The sequence below is a fragment of the Nyctereutes procyonoides genome, unplaced genomic scaffold (genome assembly GCF_905146905.1).
Source record: "Nyctereutes procyonoides isolate TBG_1078 unplaced genomic scaffold, NYPRO_anot_genome, whole genome shotgun sequence".
Taxonomy (NCBI): domain Eukaryota; kingdom Metazoa; phylum Chordata; class Mammalia; order Carnivora; family Canidae; genus Nyctereutes; species Nyctereutes procyonoides.
This window is the reverse complement of record NW_026575129.1, coordinates 65311-87837: the sequence shown is the minus strand read 5'-3', so window position 1 is coordinate 87837 and position 22527 is coordinate 65311.

Genomic DNA, 22527 nt, shown 5'->3' with positions numbered 1-22527 from the left:
TATTTAGAAATACTTTCTACATCACCCATCTTTAACCACAAAAAGATATTTGAGACTGCTTCTAATATTAATATATAAAAAAACAGATGCAGTAATTTTTAATGATTTAACTCTGAAATCAGACTGCTTAAATTCAAATACCATCTCTGACAATTATTGTATAGTGATCCTGGACAAATTACTTAACTTTTCTGCACTTTCATTTCCTTATATGAAAATAATCTATCTCCCTCAAAATTGTTTTGATAAAAACAATTATTATAAATATGTGAAAGGACTTAGAACAGTGCCCAGCTTGTATGAAAAAACTAGGTAGAAATTTTAGCTATGATTATCATTGCACTAATGCAAATAGAACAAGGTAGTTTATACCAGAATATAAACTTAAGCAATCAGGCAATCAAAATGAAAAAAACAAAAATTTGAAGAGCAAAAGAATTAAGATTTTATGTTTGTCTTTACTCAAAAAAATTGCAAACTTCTATTATTTTCATTATGCTTGTGTCTTCTATAAATGCTCTTAAATCCATCAAATCATATCGTTTCATGCTTTCTCTACTGTTTGATTTCAATCAAGGTCCCTCCCTTGGGAAATTTTAAAATAAAATGAATTGCTAAGAAGCTTAGTCATTATTATCTAAATGGTTCCTATGTCCCAGAAGGGTTGCCAAGGGAAGACCAATGACAATTAAACTATCTGATGCTTAGAACTTCAAGAGCTAGAGCAATATCAACAGCTTTATTTTTATAAACTGTACGGAGTCTTGCATAAAAGATTTTTGTTGGGACTGCAAAATTGAGCTATATACCAATTGGAGGATAAATATAAATACTGAATCTGATATTCAGATAGGCATATGGGTATTAGGATATGATAGTATATATTATATATATAGGATATATATTATCTGAGATCATGTGTCTGAAGAAGTATCAATTTTTAAAGTTAAAAATTCAGTCCCAGAAAAAGCATATTTAGACATTTGAAACTTAACTTCAACAGAGTACCTTTCAGAGGTTTGCTTTATATTTATATTATATATATTACATTTATATATTTTTTTTCTTTGAGAGAGGAGAGGGGGGGCGATGGAGGGAGAGGGAGAGAGAGAATCTTAGGCAGGCTCCATGCCCAGCTCAGAGCCCGAGGCAGGGCTCCATCTCACAACCCTGAGATCATGACCTGGGTGGAAACCAAGAGTTGGACACTTAGCTGATTGAGCTCCCCAAGCACCTTAGAGTTTTGCTTTATATTATAACCACAGAGCTACACATGTTTTTATTCATTTAGTAGGACTTCTCTGGCCAACTCTCCTCGGTATGCTTATGAATTTTGTGTGATTATTATTTTGTGACCAGAGCTTACGTCTTCAAGAATGGAAATATATGACCAACTTTTGTTATTTCTTAAAAATGAGGTTTAAAAACCTTTTTAAAAGAGATTTCTCAAGCATCTTAGCATTTACTTTAAATTCAAATTATATTTTTATGCTTACATCTGTATTGGAATTAGAATGTTGTAGTTATTTGTTTGGACAACTTTAAAAGTCAGAATTTTATTGACCCATTTATTAAGCATTTCCTTAGTTATAAAAATTGTGTCTTTTTTTTCTTTTTGGAATAAATATGTTTACCACATCTGAATAGAGAACAGCTGTTTATTTTTCTTAAGTTTTCATTTATAATCATCACTATGTCTATTTTCACTAATCACTTAGTACCAAGAAAATATATACCCACATCTTTCTACTCCCAGTTAATTTGCTCCAAAGGGATGTACCATGTGTTGAAAGTCCACCTGGTGTTCTGGAGACAGAATTTCCCTAAAAGACACAATGCCAGATGTACAACAATATGACCTCTACAGTATAAACTATCAAGGGATACCAAACTCAAATACACTGAAACCATAAGCAGGAGCCTGACTTTATTGGAAAAACATTCTTCTTAATCATACTAGCTATCTCCTCCTTTTTTTTACAGAATTCAGTTTCAACATTATCTTCTAGCGCATAGTCACAATAATAAGTACCCCAAAACTTAGATTAATATCCTGCCTCTCATTTGAGTAACTCGAAAACCTTTTACATTTATAATTATTTCATGTCTTAATAAATTTTATTCTGAAGAAACTATTTTTCTCAGGGACAACATAGTAGATAGGTTACTCTTAACAAACCTAAACGTATATTGTTTATAACCTATATCGTCTTTGTCATACTTTTAAATCTATTTACCTTAAACTAATCAGATATAAAAATTTCTGATGCAAAAAGTAATCATGGGAGTAAAAGCATATTTACACCTAAAAAGTTGGACAAGAATGTTCATAGCAGCATTATTCATAAGAGCAAAAAAGTAGAAGCTACCCAAACATCTAACAACTGGATGAATGAAAAAATGTGGTATATTGGTACAAAAAGGAATTGATACATGCAACAAAATGGGTGAACATTGAGAATATTTTGCTCCATTAAAGCAGTCAGTAATAGAAGACCATTTTCTGTAGGATTCTCTTTATATGAAATGTCCAAAATAAGCAAATTGATAGAAATACATAATAGTGTTTGCCTAGGGGTGGCCTTGAAAGTAAGGTTACTAAATGGGGAACCGTAGCTAATAGGTATGGATTATGGATTGGTTTTTTGGGTTCTTTTTTTCTGTTTTTTTTTTGGGGGGGGATGTCCCAAAATTGAATGTGGTGATGGTTGCCTAAGTCTGTGAATATACTAAAAAACATCAAATTATATAACTTAAATTGGTGAATTGTATTATATATAGATCATGGTGTCAACAAAACTTATTTATAAAAGTAATAGCAAACTTCCGCAGCACTTCTGCTATATTTTCAGCCTGTTGTCGCTCCTTTTGGAGGACATTCTTTCAATATGAAGCTTTCTAACCAAGTATCCAAATTTAATGATCCTCTGACCCTTTCTCCATTAAAGATGACTCAAAGGGATGAAGGCATTTGCTCATGATTACAGTTAGGTAGCAATAACTTAAATAAAAATATTCCCTCCCCTCATCAGACTTTTGCCAATACCCAGGGGATTTCTTGTTTGTTTCTTATGAAATGGATTTGCACCTTCTGTAATTATCTCCGACAATCCTTTTATATTATGACCAGCATCTTTCTAAAATATGTATTACTTATTTTTTCAATACTTTGTCTCAATATATAAACTAACTGTCTTATTCCTTGGCCATTTTTTTTTTGTTTTTTTTTTGTTTTTTTAAGAGTAGAATAGTCTCACTCTCTGTGTTGGAGTTAGGTGTTGAACGTTCAAAACCCAACCATTTAAAACATTTAGATAACTTTAAAATTTTAATATCTTTATAAAAATTGAAGAATGAGTAGAAAATACTTAATGAATGCATATAACAATTTTTTATTTCTTTCTTTGCTTCCTTAGGAGTGGTCCTTCAGTCACTGGTACTTAAAAACATATTTCCAGATGTCAATTGGAAAATAATAAAAAAGAATAAATAATAAATAATAAAATAAATAATAAATAAATAATAATAAATAAATAAATAAATAATAAATAATAAAAAAGAAGAGGAAGAAAAAAAAAGAAGAGGAAGAAGAAGAGGAGATACCAAGAGTATGCACACAGAGAAAAGGCCATGTGAGGACATATCAAGAAGGCTGCCATCTGCAATCCCAGAATTCTCACCAGAACCCAACTGCAGGGGGCCAAAGGCATGCTGCCCCAAAATGGGCCACTCCAGCATATTGATTATTTTCAACAAAGGTTACTTAAGAGAGATGCTTGAGTGGCTCAGTGGTGGAGCATCTGCCTTCAGCTCAAGGACTCAACCCAGGGTCCCAGGATCTCGTCCCACATCAGGCTCCCTGCAGGGAGTCTGCTTCTCCCTCAATGTCTCTGCCTCTCTCTCTGTGACTCTCATGAAAAAATAAATAAAATCTTTTTTAAAAAGTTACTTTAAAAAAAGTTACTAAAAAAAAGTTACTTAAGAGATAGCCTGTGCCATAAGGACACTCATATCCTCCTCTGTCCCATGAAGGCAGGAAATAAATCTCCCAGGTGAAAGGCAGCCTCTCTCTACCAGGAGGGAAGGAAACCTCCTTCACCAGAGAGAGGAAGTTCAGAGCCTAGAAGGCTGTAGAAATAACTTTTGTTAACTTTATACTAATTTATTACTACAGCTGAAATTCTGCTTAGAATTTCTTACTAATTGAAACTCCCAATGTTAAGTTTTCTTTGTCCTTTCATTTCCTCACAGATTTATTGTCTCTTTGTCTAAACAGTATAAAAACTGCCTGTCTTTGGTTACTTCTTCAGGTCTCAATCCTATTATTGGGCCTCTGTGTGTTCATGTAATAAAACTTTGGGTTTTTCTCCTATTAATCTCTTATGTAAATTTAATCCTTGGTCTAGCTAGATGAAATGTGGACTAAGGATAACTTCTCCCTCCACTTCTTAACCATATAAGCACTGTCGTCTTGGACTTCTGGCCTCTAGAAGCATAAGAAAATGAATTAAAAAAATTAAAAATAAATAAAAAATAAAATAATAAATTAAAAAAGAAAATGAATTTCTGCTGTTCAAGCAACCAAGTCTGTGGTATTCTGTTATGGCAGCCTGAACAGACTAACACAGTCACAAAAAGGGAAGAAACACTTATAACAATCACAGGCTTTGTTTCTGCAACTGGTCTCATGGGCATCGGTGGTATTTATATCTAATTTCTTTCAGTGCCCATTCCTTATTTCCTCTGAATCCAGTCAGTAGCAGATAAGCGCTAGAGCTCTAACACAAGTATAGTGGATATGGACGACAATATTGTATTATAATCATCAAACTTGTTAAGAAACCGGCACATATTCCCTTTGTCCTCAACAAGCACTTCAGCTGATAGTAATTTTTTTCCTGCTAGTGACTTAAATCTTCATTCTTCAGAGGTCTAGGCCATTAGTGGTCCTTCCTAGATTGGGTTATTATAACTTTCTACTGACCTTAATGATAGGGCATGATCTCTAGACCAGCAGAGGATAAGATCATTGGGACTCAAAGCAAAAATTTAGCTAGTAGGGCAGCCCAGGTGGCTCAGTGGCTTAGCACCTGCCTTCGGCCCAGGTGGTGACCCCGGGGTCCCAAGATCGAGTCCCACGTCAGGCTTCCTGCATGGAGCCTGCTTCTCCCTCTGCTTGTGTCTCTGCCTCTCTCGGTGTCTCTCATGAATAAATAAATAAAATTTTTAAAAGATTTTGCTAGTAGATAATAGTAGGGATACCACACCTATTTCTACACCTTGGATTCCTGGACTTGTAAATTCTGGTTATGGGAAGACAACGCCATGTATTGGATGATGACTTAGAGCATGCACAGCTTCCTGGAGGGCACTGCCCCAGCCCTAAAAGGTATTGCCATCTAGCTGGCACTATACTTGAGTCTTCCAAAGGCTATTCCATTATTTTCTCAACCTGGTTACCTTAGAATTGGTAGGATGGGATGCTTGAGTGGCTTAATGGTTGAGCATCTGCCTTCAGCTCAGAGCGTGATCCTGGAGTCCGGGGATCGAGTCCCGCATCGTGCTCCCTGCATAGAGCCTGCTTCTGCCTCTGCCTGTGTCTCTGCCTCTCTCTCTCTGTGTCTCTCATGAATAAATAAATAAAATCTTAAAAAAAGAAAAAAAAAAGAAGAAGAATGGTGGGAAACATTGTGAGACCAGTGAATTCCATAAGCATAAACTCATTGCAGCACTTCCTTTGCAATGGAATGAGCTCCTCAATCCGAAGCAATACTGTATGAATATGTGTTCTGTAGGTCCACAGATGGTAGTTTTGGCAGAAGCTCTGCGTTCAAGAAAGGCAAATTCATATACAGAGTAAATGTCAATTTCAATTGGAACAAAGTGTTCCCTCTTCCAAGATGGAACCTGTCCAATGTAATCCACCTGTCACTAGGTGGACAGCTGGTCACCACCCTGGGGAATGGTGCCATGTTGGAGATGCAGTATAGGTCTTGGCTGGTGGCAGATGGGGCACTCAGCAGTGGCTGTAGCCAGGTCAGTCTTGGAGTGAAAGTCCAGAGTGAGTTTATACATAATCTTCATTCCTGTCATCATTTTAGTCCCCACCATGCCCTATTGTCTCTTGGACTCCCTGCCGCACTCTAATCTGAGTGAGATCTCCCAAGTGTCTTTCCTATTGAAATGTTTATTTTACTCTTATATAAAACCTAAGGGTGAGTTACCACTCGTTCACTCTGGTTGATTTTATAGCTTCAGTTACCAGCTACGGACTATGAATGCACTAATCTAAAATGAGATCTCTCTCAAGAGTTTCATCCCTGGGACACCTGGGTGGCTCAGAGGTTAACCGTCTGCCTTCAGCTCAGGGTGTGATCCTGGAGTCCGGGAATTGAGTCTCACATCCCAGGTTGGGCTCCCTGCATGGAGCCTACTTCTCCCTTTGCCTGTGCCTCAGGCTCTCTCTCTGTGTCTCTCAAAAATAAATAAATAAAATCTTAAAAAAAAAGAAAGAGTTTCATCCCTTATTCCAACAATATCTGAATATATCTCAGATACATCGATCTAAAAACACCTGAAACTTTGATTATCTTCTTCTCCAAAATTATTTCTCTGCTTATAATTTATAATTGAGTGACTGAGAAAAATAAAATAAAATCAAGTGGCTGGCAACTCTGTCAACTGAGACACTAGTTTAAAAAATGTCCTAATAATCCCCATTCTTCTTGACGCTTACATCAAATTAGTTGCCAACCCCTATAAATTCTATCAATGTAGTTCACATAAATGTAGTTTGAATACATTCACTCCCACTTTTCTCTGCATGGCTCCCACTTTTACAGTGACTCTGATCACTTTTGCCCACATTCAATCAGAAAACTTTCTCCACAAAGGGTCAAGTAGTAAATATTTTAGGATTTACCAACTGTATAGTCTCTGTGGCAACTACTCAATTCTGTCTTTGGCTCATGGAAGCAGCAATGGACGATATATAAATAAATGAGCATGGACTGTGTTTCAATAAAATTTTAAGGACACTGAAATTTGATTTTCAGATACTATTCACAAGTCACAAAATATTAATCATTTGACTTTTCCCCCAACCATTTAAAAATGTAGAATATGGGGTGCCTTCCTGGCTCAGCTGTAGAGCACATGACCCTTGATCTCAGGGTTGAGTTTGAGTCCCACATTGGGTATAGAGATTAGAAATAAATAAACTTTAAAAATTAATCAATCAATTAATTGAAATGTAGAAATTACTCTTAATACTCATGGACCAAACAATACTGGTAGCCAACTAGTTCAACAACCCTTCCATCTCTTCATGGATCTTGATCCAATCCTCTTCCTCAATGCCTCTTTAGATGTTCCTATAAGACTGATTATTTCATTCCCCACTTAAAAACTCTTCAGTGGCTCCACTGTCTTTAGTATAAAATCCACTCTTTAGCATGTCAGAGACCTGTAGGATCTAGCTCCTACCTACTACTAGTTGTAGCATCATCTCTATCCATACTTGCACCAAACTATGCATAGTCTCCAATAGACATCAGGCTTCTTCAATCATGCTATGCTTTTTTTTCTTATTGAGTGACCATCTTTCAAAACTAAATTCAAGTACTGTCTTTTTATGATGATATATACATATTTTAACTGTTAAGATTTTTTTTTACTTCATACCAACCGTACATTTAGTCTAGAAAATAAACAAACAAAAAAACTTTGAATGAAGTGTTACTAAAGCACTAAGCAAATCATTTTATCATATACCTAGTACATGCATTTCAAGGTTCCACTTCTAGGAATTTTGGAAAGATCAGTTTAATAATTAATAATGCAATATAATAGAGCACAGGAACACATGTCATTAGATGTGATCCTTGCCTCTTACCTCAGATTTATGTCCGAATAAAGCTGACAATTCCATCTGACCCTGAAAGCCCAATGACCCTATTCCAATCCTTGAAAGTATAAAAGATATCCTGTCACACAACTTTCTATAAGTTGTAATAAAACAAAGCCTAAGTTTTCTTATGTTTCTATAGGAAATGGTGGGTTATTTGATAAATACTAAAACACGTCTTAGGAATTTTTATGAGTTCACTTATCAAACACATTTTGCAAGAACTGACTATATAAAGGTTCCTTTGGAATTCGGTTCACAAATTTACTTAACAGTTTGGAAATTTAAAACCTTTAAGCAAATGAGGAGGTAGCTATTCCTTAATCCTAAAATGTTGTAATTACTAAAAGGATATATACACTCACCAAAAAGTTTTGCTTACACAAGGTACAAACTATAAAAGGAATCTGCTTTTTGAGTAAAAACAAAGAACTGGGTAATAATCTTTGTTTTGTGAGCTCCACAGCTAAGATGAAGTTAGACCCAAATTCACTGTCTATTCCTACAACCAAAAATTGAAGATAAAAAACTTAGGGGCACCTGGGTGGGTCAGTGGTTGAGCATCTGCCTTTGGCTCAGGTCCTGATCCTGGGGTCCTAGGATGGAGTCCCACTTTGGGCTTCTCACAGGGAGCCTGCCTCTCCCTCTGCCTATGTCTCTGCCTCTCTCTGACTCTCATGAATAAATAAATAAAATGTTAAAAAATAAATAAATATAAAAAACTTAATTTGTCTCACTACATATTTTTCCAGTCATTAATTGAGAGGTAATTATGAAAGATTGAAATTGCCTAAAAAGGGGGCTTCCTAGGTGGCTAACTTGGTTAAGCATCTGCCTTTGGCTCAGGTCATGATTCCGGGCTCCTGGGACTGAGCCCCATGTCAGGCTTCCTGCTCATCAGCAACTCTGCTTCTCTTTCCCTCTGCCCCCTCCCCTCCCTTTCTCTCCCACTCTCTCTCAAATAAAAAAAAATAAAATCGTTTTAAAAATTGCCTAAAAAGGGTTGAAACAGCAGCTATCAAAGCAATATTCAAGCATGATTTCAAGGACACTTTCAGGTTTAGAGTTAGCCTTCTTTGTCCAACAAAAATCTTCACAACTTCATAAAAAACTTCAATAGGAGTGCCTACTCACTCAGCTGGTAGAGCATGTGACTTTTGATCACAAGGTTGTGAGTTCGAGCCCCATCTTGGGTTTAAAGATTACTGAAGATAAAATCTTAAAACATGAAAATAAAAAAAGAAGACAGTCCTATGGGGCACCAGGCTGGCACCAGTGGGAAGATCACCCCACTCTTGATGGTGAGCTTGAGTCCCACACTTGATGCAGAAATTACTTAAATAAATAATTTTTTTTTTAAAACATCAACAGACTTAGAGGCATCAATTTTCTTGACCTTCCCCATTTCTTCATATATATAAGTCAGTACTTGGTTTTGCTGACTAAAGATAGGGCTGACTTCTCTTTTCCTTTTTTTAAGATTTTATTTATTTATTCATAAGAGACACAGAGAGAGAGAGGGGGCAGAGACACAGGCAGAGGGAGATGCAGGCTCTATGCAGGGAGCCTGATGTGGGACTCGATCCCAGGACTCCAGGATCACACCCTGGGCCAAAGGCGGGGTAAACTGCTGAGCCCCACAGGGATCCCCTGACTTCTTTTTCAAGCTCTCTCTGTGGTCATGGCCTCTACCACTACTCTTTCTCCTCCCAAGACATGGTTCAATACAGATCTCTTTTTTCTTCTTTTTAAGATTTTTATTTATTCATGAGACACACACAGAGAGGCAGAGACACAGGAAGAGGGAGGAGAAGCAGGATCCCTGCAGGAGCCCCATGCGGGACTCCATCCTGGAACTCCAGGATCACCACCTGAGCAGAAGGCAGACGCTCAACTGCTTGAGCCACCCAGGGTCCCCAGATCTCATTCTTTCCATCAAAACAGAAGGGGGGTTGTGCCTGGGTGGCACAGTTGGCCAAGCTTAGCACTCCTGGTTTCAGCTCAGGTGGTGATCTGGAGGTGGTGGGATGGAGCCCAGCATGGGCTCACACAGACTGCCCAGCCTGCTTAAGGTACTCTCTTCCCTCTGCCCCTCCCCTCACTCCTGCGAAAATGCATATATGCGAGCGAGCGAGCTCTCTAATAAATAAATGAATCTTTAAAAAACAAAAACAAAAAAGCCCAGACTGAAAGATACAATCTGCCTTCCCACCTATTATCTTGTCTCAACCTTGAAGGTCACCTTTGATTTCTTGGGAACCCATCGATCTGTTCTGAGCTGCATAGGCAGCCCTCATGGGGTCATGGGATCCACCTCCCTCTTTAACAGACGGATGGTTGTCTCAACTGGCCCAGTCTTTCTATCTTTAGTGTACTTTTTAATGAGTTCACTGTCCTGTGAATCTGCAAGTTTCCTTTCATCACAAAGACATTCTATAGAAGGGTGGGTGAAGGGCAGCTCAGGTGGCTCAGCACTTTAGCACCGCCTGTCCCAGGGCCTCATCCTGGAGACCCGGGATTGAGTCCCATGTCAGGCTCCTTGCATGGCACCTGCTTCTCCCTCTGCCTGTGTCTCTGCTTCTCTCTCTCCTCTCTGTGTATTCTCAGAAATAAATACATAAAATCTTTTTTAAAAAGCTGAATTTTTCACCCAAGCAGGTACACTGCCTGGGTCCCCTCGCCTGGGCAGGACCGTCCAGGACCAACATCACCAGCAGGCTCCCAAGGTGGTGAGCACAGAGGAAAAGGGACCAGCAGGTGGGCAGTGGTAACCTGAGGCCCAGGACATGCAGCAGTCTGCGGTCATAGCAGCCCAGCATATGCCACCACTCCGCCAGGCCCTAAGGGCACTGACAGCTGCAGGGTAGGTGAGACTGGATACTCTTAACTGATTTCCCTCCAAGGCAGAAGTCCCTCCTTTGTACTCCTGCGGTACCTCACACATACAACACGGTTCCATAACCTCTTAATGCACTCATCTGTTCGCAGGGCTTCTTTTCTCTACTACACTACAGAATGCTCTGGCACTGGAAGCATGCAAAATTCTTTTCTTTCTCCTAGCCCTTGCCATTTCAGAGATGCTTAAGAGCTGTTTGTTGAGTGAATGAATTCATGGATTCCCTAAAATATAGCTTGCACAGAGAAAATAAAGTGGCTAACATTTGTGGAGAACTTCCAATATGCCATGTCCACATCCAATTAGTTTGTATGTATTCTAATCCTTACTTGTTACTCATATGAAGGAAACTGAGGCACAGAAATGTGAAACTACTTATCACACAGCTAGTCGATAGAAGGGGGATTCAAACTGAGGCTGGTGGAGCTCCTGGCTAGCTCAGTCCCTAGAGCATGCAACGCTTGATTGTCCGGTTCCTGAGTTCAAGTCCCATGTTGGGGCATGGAGCCAGACAATTTCTATAAATGTGTCTAATCAGAATTTAATTTGCAAGAATTTAAAGGATGCAGATAGGCCCACTGTCTTCAAGGAGTAGAAATTTCTCTCTTAGCAACACTGTTACAGTAAAAACTCAGTTAACAATATCCTACCAGAAATGGAAGGATGAACCCTGGCTAGCTGAGAGTTTCCCAGAAAATATACATTTTTGTTGTGATTGAAGAATCTTTTTAAAAATATAAGGCTATTTTATTTTATCATTATAGAGTAGAATATTTGACTATTGAAATTTGAGTTCCTAACATATTGATTTCTGATTAATTAAGGTTTTATTGAAATCTAAAATGTTACTTGAATCCTAGTGTGTGTTTATGTCCAAATTGGAAGGGGTTCTCTAGTTTGGAAGTGAGCTTTTAATTATTCAGTAATAAGACATTGCTATGATGATCGGTGATCATCAGCAAGCATCTGCCAATTGCATTTTCCTTTTTTTGTGTTAAAGAAATTCATCTGACTATTAAATTCAAATGAATCGCTGTTCCAATAGGATGTTTTCATACTCTGTTTCACCTTACATTAATCCACATACACAAGCCCTAGTCCATTCCCCAAACTAAATAGATTCTCTAAATAAAAGAGATGGAGGGGATGTGTCCTAAACAAAGCAAAGATGAAGGTGGCATTTCTGTTTGTCTGACAATAGTGCTGAAAATTGTGATTCAGGTCAGTGAAATACGCTAGAGATGGCTACCAAAGAAGTTGCAAACCACCCCTTTTGGTCAATTCTTTCCTGAAAGGATGGATCTGGTTTCTCCCTTGCACTCCTACTCCTCTCCATCTCTCTCTCTCTCTCTCTCTCTCTCTCTCTCTCTCTCTCTCTCACAGACACACCCTATGTGACTGTCATGTATCAGATGCTCACATATAGGGTACCTTTAAACCTCACAACATTTTGAGAGTTGATCTACCTATTAATATGGGCATTGCTTAGAAATAGTCACCTACTTCAAATCTCTGCAATCCTAATAAGAACCATGAAACCAAGTGGGTTTTATTAAGGGGCTCAAGGCAGCAGAAAAAAAAAATAGAGGTCCAAAGCTGTACCAAAAGCTCAAATCTTACATTACAAACTTTGTGTTTTTAAATATTACCCAGTGACTATTTATTCCTACTTCAGACAGATTTCTGCTTAGTACAGATATGATTTTTCAGATTAAAAGCATAAAATTAGAGAAGAGAGAAAGCACATGTTTAAGACAGCCAGAAAAGTGAGTGGCTTAAAGACACACATATAATGCAATATCAAAAAAAAGTTTATATATTAAATGCAATAACAAAGAATCATAGTGCTCATTTAGCCTAAGGGCATAATGACTCAATGACCCAAAAACTCTGAAAAGTACCTGATATACAGTATATAGTGATGATGCTCCAACATGTACAAAGTGATCTAATTTTATTACAGTTTATATAAATAGAAAATTTTCTGTAGAAAATGGTTTAAAAATAGTGTTATAATAAAGCCAAGTTTTGGTTGTTATAAAATTTATTTGTGAAGAATGTTGCATTCATGATGATAGGTATTCACTGATTGCCCTAGGAATTTAATGGTTTTGTATATGACACACTCTAAGAATCTCATGGACATACCTTGCTTCATAGACTTATTCTCTGAAAATGAAGAAAACAAAACAGCATCCTAACATCTTTGGTCTTATATAGAATAATAGGAAAGAGATGTGTGTCAAGCAAATCATCAGTCTAATTAACAAACCTCAACCCAATGAGGTTGGTTGTTTCTGAGGTAAAAAGTAGACCATGCAGGAAAAAAAATGACAAGAGGGGAAAAAAGGGGGGGGGATAGAATAACTCACCTCAAAGTGTGGCAGAAAAAAAGCAATGACACATTACAGAAAAAGATGATCTATATTATGTGAAATTCATATGATATGAAAGAACATAACAGTAGGGAGGGTGCAAAGAATCAGGTCCAATATTTTAGGATGCAAATAATCAAGAATCAAGTCCTTCTTAATGGAAGGCTCCAGGGCTCCAGGAAATCTAATATATGGAAAAAGGACTGTTATCACTGTGACCCAAAGATCAGCCTTCAGATCACCTCTGAGAAATAGAAAATTATGACCAAAGAATACTCAGCCAAAACAAAAAACTTTCTGCATTTCTGTTGTAAGGTACATAACCGTAAGTCTTACTATTTTGGTTTTAGAAATAATCAAAATTTTCAACTACTGTGAAATGATGGACCCATAAATAATTTTGTCCTAAGTATTAGAAATTGGCCTGCAGAACCAGAAGATGATTAAAGTATTTTCCTTAATCTTTCTCCCAACTCTAATAACTTCTTTCCTTTCCTTTTGTCCTTTGGGTGGAGGACAAAGCCTGTCAAGATTCATGCCTGCAACACAAACACAACCATCTTTCCTCCAGGTCCCAACCCAACTGTAGATCCATCATTTCAAATGACAATTCCATAGGAAATCAATATTTTCGAAGGAAAATTGCTTCAACTACTGCAGCGTGGACTGTGGGAACAGCCAGTGAATTCAGGAGAGCACACCCATTTGTAGCTGCTGTTCACTCGGGCAGGATTGATTGCAGGTAAGCTTCCTTAGAGAGGAGGTGGAGGGGCTATTCATTTCTTCTTCTCTTCAACTTGCTCCTCTATTCTGGTTCAAATAACAACAGTCCTGAATTATAAATAGCAGCAGGAGATAAACAAACACCCTAGCCCACTCAAAATGCTAAATAATAACTCCACCTGTTGTTTAAAGATTGATGCTCTTTCCATTCAACATATTTTTTCTTCATATTGCACATTACTAATAGTGGCTGTGATGCACTTATGTTACATCTCAGGATACACAACACAAAAAACTGCACTACGGCCCCAACTCACAAAGCTTTTTTGAACTTTGTAATCAAATGTAACCCAAAATCTGTAAAAACTCAAAAACTGAGATTGTTTTTCTACTTCCAACATCTTAAACTGATACTACATATTTGTAAAACACCTCTTTTAAAGTGTGTTCTTTTCTTCCCCTAAGTATGTGTAGTTTATAACTGAAGAAAAAGATTAAGATTTGGAAGGGAAAATAAAAAGTACAACCACTGTAAATTCATCCCCCAATGACAATCATTATTTTACCTTAATCTATTTGCTTCTCATCTTTTTCTCTATTATAGTTTTTACATAATTAATCTCATACTTAGGATACAATTATGTGTCCTTTGTAAAACTAAAAACACAAAACATTCCCCCCCCGAAGGACACTGCTCATCACTATCATATTCCAGGGTTATATAATTATTTATTTTGCACAAGTACCATAATTCACTTAATCATCTTACTACTGATGCTATTTAAGTTGTATCCAATACAGTGTTTGTGATTAGACATAACTCTGAGATAAACACTGGTGTGTATTTCAAAGATCTTTGACACATTGATAAAGCACTTTCTAAAAGAACTGTTGACATGCTTTTTAGATACATATTTTTCCAATAAACCTCTTTTTGCTGATCCTTGATGTAGATCATCAAAACTGTCCAGGTATCTGTATGTCAGTGTATGAAATATGTTTTTTCTGAGAAGAGTGGAAATGGAAGATGGTTCTACATTACCAGGTAAATCAGCCAAGGAACAAAGTGACTACTAGTTTAATCCCCAAATGTTTATCTTATGGTACATGAGTTGTCAGGCTCTCTAACACCAAGGCTTAATAGTGACCCCACAAAAGCATATGCAGTATTCACTCTTCCCTCAGCACCCCAAGTATGATGGAAAAGAGAGAAGGAGAGAAGGAATATATAAAATTAGGAACTGCATAAGACACAATGAATACTTCAATCTCAGACCCATTAAGATCAGGAAGAGAAAAAAAGCCCTAACAATTATTAAGTGCATGATGCAATTCAGCCCCCACTCCATGTTCATACTTTATATGTACTTTTCAACTGACCAATTTTCTAATTTTAAGACCAAATAGTGTTAGGTAGAAAAAATGATCACATGACACAACAGCCAAGGATTCAAGTTGTGCCACTTACAAGCTCTGTGGCCTTGGATAAGTCAGGTAATTCCCTAGGAATAGCAGGAATGAATGAATGAAATCCATGCCCACTCCACCATCCTTCCTTGAATGCTGTGGGATATGGAGAGAATCAGAAAATGCTCTCTCGCCCAAGTAAGTGAGAGAAATCAGTGAAAATTAAGGTATAGCATCCCTGAAGGTTAAGGGAATGAGAAGTAGAGTGGGGTGGGTAGGCTTACAGCACAGAATGAACTTCCCAGAATACTCACTGCCCTTTGCTGACACTGACAGGAGAGATGGCAAGGTAGTCTAGCACCAAACGCAGCAGCTAGGAACCCAAGACCTATTTATTATCTTCCTCCAATGTCACGAAAATATGCAAGTGCCTAAGAACCTAGACCCTCCTATGGAAGAGGAGCAGGAAAGGAGACTTGAAGTTGCCTGAGCTTATCCAGAAGACAGTTACCTGGATTTAGCAAGATTGATTTCCATTATAGTCGGAATGGGAACTTGGAATACATGTTAAGTTCATTTAAACAGAAATAACAAATCTGTGATTTTTTTATTCATTACATATTCCTCTTACATTAGATTTTAAACACTTCTAAAAGCATAAGATACTTTATTGTTTTTAAATCGCTTTTAGTTCTGAGGCCAATATCTTCCACATAATTATGGATCAATAACTGTTACTTTCAGAGCTTCCCAAACTTTTATTGGGATGGCGTAAATAAAAATTGGAACTTAGATTGTGGGTTAAGGTGAAAGAGGCTCACCTGCCCAGAGTCTAGGGGCACCACATACGATGTTATCTGAAGACTGAGAGAATCAATCAATGAAGACACAAGCATTTCAAAGCATGTACTCTGTTGTATTACTAAATAAAATTCGCATAGTGGATTAAATTCATTTGTGTGATGCTTAACATGGTATCACGTATAAAATACCACATTTACTACAGGACATACATTGTTAGCAAATGTCTGTGGTTTCTGGATAAGGCAATCAGACCTTTCAACATCTTATAAATATTAAGAAAACTTCTGTTCACAAGTGTCTAAAGTGATCCCTGCATATCAGCATATCAGGTTGATAATACTATGTACCATACAATTATTCAAGACATTAATTCAGAATTTATGCTGAGTATGAACCATTATTTCTTAGCTGTTTCATAAATAATCAGCAACATTACCCTGTTTATTAGCAATGGCTCCATGAACAGGCCCCTTAGTACACAGAAATGTCAGAGGTCCTATTGACATCAATTACAAATAGGTTATATATTATTTTTTCTATTGCTTCTAATGTCATGATGATTTTTCCTGTTTTGAAGTGTGCTTTTATTGCATTCTGGATTGTTTTATTACTCTAAAAATCCATTTTAGTCATTTTTAAGTCCAAAAGTATATTTTACTGAGTGACCACATTGATTCTTTTGATCTCTACTGAATAAATAATGGTCATTTTTAATGACTTATTATTTTCCAGGAGATCATGAAAGTTTAAAAATAACTCTCTTGCTGGAATTCATATCAATTACAATAATGCAATATAGAATTATGACTAAATATTTTAAAATTCCATAATGAGATAAGACAGTAATTTCATTCTAGGAAACAGGATCAAAGAGGGCATGATTGGCTTTTAATAATTAGTCATGGGGATCCCTGGGTGGCGCAGCGGTTTGGCACCTGCCTTTGGCCCAGGGCACGATCCTGGAGACCCAGGATCGAATCCCATCGGGCTCCCCGATGGAGCCTGCTTCTCCCTCTGCCTGTCTCTGCCTCTCTCTCTCTCTCTCTCTCTCTCTCTCTCTCTCTGTGACTATCATAAATAAATAAAAATCAAAAATAATTAGTCATGAATCCAGACATAACTTACTGATTTTAACTGTATCTTCAAAATCATGTGAAAAAAAAATTCAATTATTTTTTAGGTGAACCTTTTAACTAAATACCAGTTTAGTATATCATACACAGATTAAATACAGGTATTTCTTTTGGTGCCAGTGGTCTCTGAACACAAATAAACTTATGAGGCCCTATTCTCATATCACCTTCTCCACAAAGCCTCCCCTGAGCCTCCAACCCAGAAACTGACCTCACCCTCTTCTTGACTCCAGAAACACAGAGCATCTGGACTGCTCAAATAGCAATTAGCATATGTGTCCTTATAAAGTAATTCAAAAAAGATAGTGTTCATGACCACACAGAAGGAAAATCAAAATACCTTAAATTCTTCAGTAAAGATCATGGTCATATTGAGGGGCCTATTTAATCATTGATATTTTAAAAATTTGTTGCATAGGGAACCAGAAAGTTGGATGTTGTTAGAACTAATGGGAATAGCAAAGTGTTTGGGCCATAATGATGTTAAATCTCTCATTTTAAGGCTTTAGTTCATGAATATTTTATTTATTAATATATACACCAAAGAAGTAATCTACATATTTATGTGTGAATTCATAGCAATGTGGCTTTTTTTTGGGGTGTGTGGCAGAGTAGACTTGTCAACATTAAAGTGCCCATACTAAACAATAAAGTCATTTGTAATCAAAAGTAAATTCTCCAAAACAATAAATACATTGGCAATTCTTGACAGCATGTTTACAACCCTTTAGTAAACACATCAGTGCCACGTGGTTACTTATTTTCATTTTTCTTCCTCTCTCTTCTTCATAACCATGAGTTAAATTTTCATTGCAACTAATGTACAATGGGCTGGATGATCACAGTGCACAAATTACAAAATGCATGTTAAAGATTGAGCACAGGGGCTAGTTCCCTCTATATGATCAATAAAAGGTTGCTATAAAACAAGTCTTACATTGTTGCACACGTCAGAAATATATTTAGAACTGCCTAGTAGGACAAAAATAAATTATCCAAAGAATATTAGTTTATTTTATGAAATCTAAAGAATAGCTGAACAACCAAGCAATGGGGAAAGCAAAGAAGCATCCAGATCTTAGGAAAAATTGAGACCAAGAACTTAACACCATTAGGCCTCTCAGCTCTTCCTCTCTCCTCACACCAGATTCATTCTTTCCAGATGCAGAAGCCTTTCTCAATACTGATCATATTAACCAGCAATCCAACACCTATGCATTTACTCAAGTGAAAGAAAAACTTAGTTCACACAAAAACCTCATACGCAAATTATAATAGGTTTATTCATAATTACCTAAAGAACAATTAATGATGATCCCGGGTCTCCAGGATCGCGCCCTGGGCCAAAGGCAGGCGCCATGTCCCATGCATCTTAAATGCATTTCACTAAATGAAATAACTCAGACTCAAAAGGGTTCACACTATATGATTCCATTTATATGACATTCTTGTAAATGCAAAACTACAGAGACAGAAATTATATCAGCGGTTGCCAGAGATTGGTGTGGGGAAATTCTCAACTATAGAGGAGAACAGAGAAATCTAGGGGATAGGAACGCTAGAGCTTTCTTCTTTCTTGGTTGGTTGTGATGACATTTACACCACATTTACACCATTTTTTACATTTACTGAATCTCTGAAAATCCAAAGGACAGTACACTAAAATGGATGAATTTTACTATAGGTAAATTACACCTTAGAAAGTCTTGAAAAAGAAAAGACAAAAATGGCTGAGAAAGAAAGACTTGACAAATATTGAAGAGATAAAATACTGAAGATATTGTCTTGGATACAGATCATAGGAGTACATAGAAAGAAAAAGGAAAGCAAACAGATAGAATAAATACTAAAAAACTAATATACAAGAAAACTTTCTTGAATTCAAGATTTAAAAAACTGCATATTAAAGGAGGACACATGTACCTGACAGACTTGGAACTACTATCACTAAGGTATAGTCTCAAAAAATTACTGAACTTTAAAGGGAAAAAATATCTTTGGGCATTTTTTAAAAAAACATTTATCTTTTAAAAAAAATAAAATTAGATTATCATTGGACTTTGACAGCAATGCTTTATGCCAGAAAAAAAAGAATATATTTGACAATCTCAATGACAGGATAGGTGTCTCAAGGACTTCATAACCAGCAAAACTGATTTTCAAATATAAAGGGCATAAGACAAACGATTATCAACATTCGAGCATTCAGGAATGCTGTCATGAGCACTTTCTAAGGATCAACTAGGGAAAGGATTCTAGCAACCAAATGACTACAGAAATATCAATATAAGCACTGGTGACTGAATATTACATTTATAATTATATTTAGAATAAAAATTAAATGAATTAAGTTAAACGAAAAAGGATACAGTATGTAAATGTTATATGCTCAGACCTTATATATAGTTCAACCACTAAAAAATGAAATGTGCAAGGAATGTGAATAGCATATACAAAAATTACTTATAACTGTGTTCTGTACTAATACGGATAATGGTCATATTAGTAATATCACTTTAAGGCTGTTGTATGTATAGTTCAGGATAAAGGAAATAAATTATGGCATAATTCTAACTATTTTCTCCTATATCCTTGAGAAGAGGTTACATAAAAACCCCACAGTACTTAAATATATTGGAAAATATCAATAATATAAACTTACATATTATTTTTGAATATGTATATATCTAAAGATATATTAATTCTATATGCTTTTCACCTCTGCCCACAAACATAATTTTATTAAAATGCTAGAAACAATGACTAGACCAACATACATAGGCATCCCTAAAACCCAGATTTTAAAGCTGAAATCCAACTTTCCACTGAATTTTCCAGAGTTTGATTTCTTGGAAAAAAGGTTGATTCTAAGACTGAGATAGGAAATACACAAGGCCAGAAATTCTTGTCAAATTAGAGAGCAGAGAAAAGGAAGCAATCAAAAACTACCAGAATTCTGTCAAAACGCTCATGAGCCAAAGGGTAGAGATTCCCACTGGCCAAAAATAAGACAGTTTATGCTTCAGAAAAATAAAAATGAAAAAAAATTAAAAAAAATGCCCATAATGCTCAAAAACTGGAATATATCACAACACATTTAAATCTATGATTTCAAATGATAAGGAAAGATAGCCAGTGGGTCTCTGCAAGATGACTGGAAATCAATTCTGTATCTTGGAAATTGGTAAATTTTAAGAAATAATTAAACATCTATACTGTCTTCCTTTATACTTATCACTCTCTTTTCTTTTTAATTTGAAAAATTGAATTAATAAAGAAACTCTAGAGAGTGATAAGTATAAAAATCAAGGTAGTGGTTTCTATTGGGGCAAGTGGGATTTGGATAGGGTACATGGATGGATTCTAGGATGGCAGGCAAAATTCTACTTCCTAACTCAGGTACTGACTACAAATGGTGTTCACATTACATTCATTAATTAAGCTGCATGTATTTTTTCCGGTTTAACATATTTGTTTTATATTAAAACTAAAGGTCATAATTCATACAGAAACCTGACAAATAGATTCATAAGTCTTTCCAGAAAGTAAATAAAGAAGAATAGCAAAGACCAGTTTGGAAAAAAAGGAATAAAATTGGATCACTTTCTCTCAGGTATAAATATAAAGCTGTGGTAACTAACTAAAAAGCACAGTATGGTACTAGGAGGGAAATAAGAGATGAGAACTCCAATTTTTTAACTCATACACACAGACTTAACAAGATAACTACCCAATTCTTATGGTAATTAAAGATACATTTCAAATTGGCTTAAGATCTAAAATTGAAAAGTTAAACTATAAGGGAGTTAAATAAAATATAGGTTAGGTGGGGATAAACAAAAAGGAATACTTTTTAAGATACTCATAATATTCAGAAAACAGAAAAGAAAATATTGGCATTTGAATGAATGGGAAAAAATCTCAAAGACGAAGTATATCCTAATTTTTTACATGACAGACTAAGATTATGTATTACTAGCTTATATAATGGGCAAAATATTATTAGCCCTTCTATACAAAGGTTTATATATTTAAAAAGTAATAATTTAATATAAAAATATCAAAAGTCATGAATAGATAATAGATAGGAAAAAATATATATATATACACACATATATCATACTCCATATAGAAAAATATGCTCATGCCTCAATGCCATTCATAATTTTTTAACCCACTGGATTTGCAAATAATGATAATAATAATAATAATAATAATAATAATAATAATGTTTAAATTAAAAATAACCAATGTTTGAGAATACAAGTGTACAGGTACAGGTGTCATCAGAGAATCTTTTTTTCCTCCTGGAAATTTTTTATTTATTTATAATTATCATTTCTAATGCTAGCAGTAGACTTCATTAAGCTGTGCCTTGGTACAGGCACTGGAGCTTGTCCATGGTGCTCTTGATGTACAAATCCTGGACATTCTGACAATTCTTTTTTTTTTTTTTTTGTTCTGACAATTCTGAATTTGCAAAGATTCCAGAAAACTGACAGCTAAGTGGATGTTGTACACAAGCTCATCATCCATCATCTACATGTGGTCAACAGCCACTGCCAGACACAGAACCTTCTTCGTCTGGAATCTGATCATGGACTTCACTTCATCCACGTTGGCCACCATGTTTTCATTGTAGTTTGATCAGCAAGGAAGGGAATCTGCCAGCCTCCTCAAAAGGCGTGGGCCCAGGATTCCTGGGATCTGCTTGGTCAGAGATTCTGAGGCCAAAGAGGCATCATACTTCTTGGCCAATTTCTTGACTAATATTTTATTCATGGGATTTTTTGCTGCTCATGGTGCCTCACTCCACAATAACCCAAAAGAGCCTCCTGAAAATCTTTTAAATTAATACAGTGATTTTTGAATCTAAATGAATTATTTCTTTCATACTTTTCATTTTTTTTCTTTTTGTGAATTCTAGGTAAATCCCTTTGTTCTGTCTTCTTAATCCTGAATTAAATCTTCATTTCTGATTGAATAATGAATGAATGAATGAACAGTGGATACTGTTCAGCCCATTTACTGAGCTTTATATTTTGATGATTGTTAATTGGTTAATTTTTTTAAGCCTGTCATTGTGTGGTGGTTGCATTAGGTTCTTTTTATCTCTTTAAGGATATCAATTATACTTCCTTAAAAGCCTATTTGTTCTTTAATTCTGTTTTCTTCTGGTGGTATTATCCATGAAATTTCATGGATTTGGTTATCATTAAATGTTTGGTAAGATCCAGATGTTTGCTCATCTTCCTTCTGCTTTAGTTGTGCATTGGCTCCTAC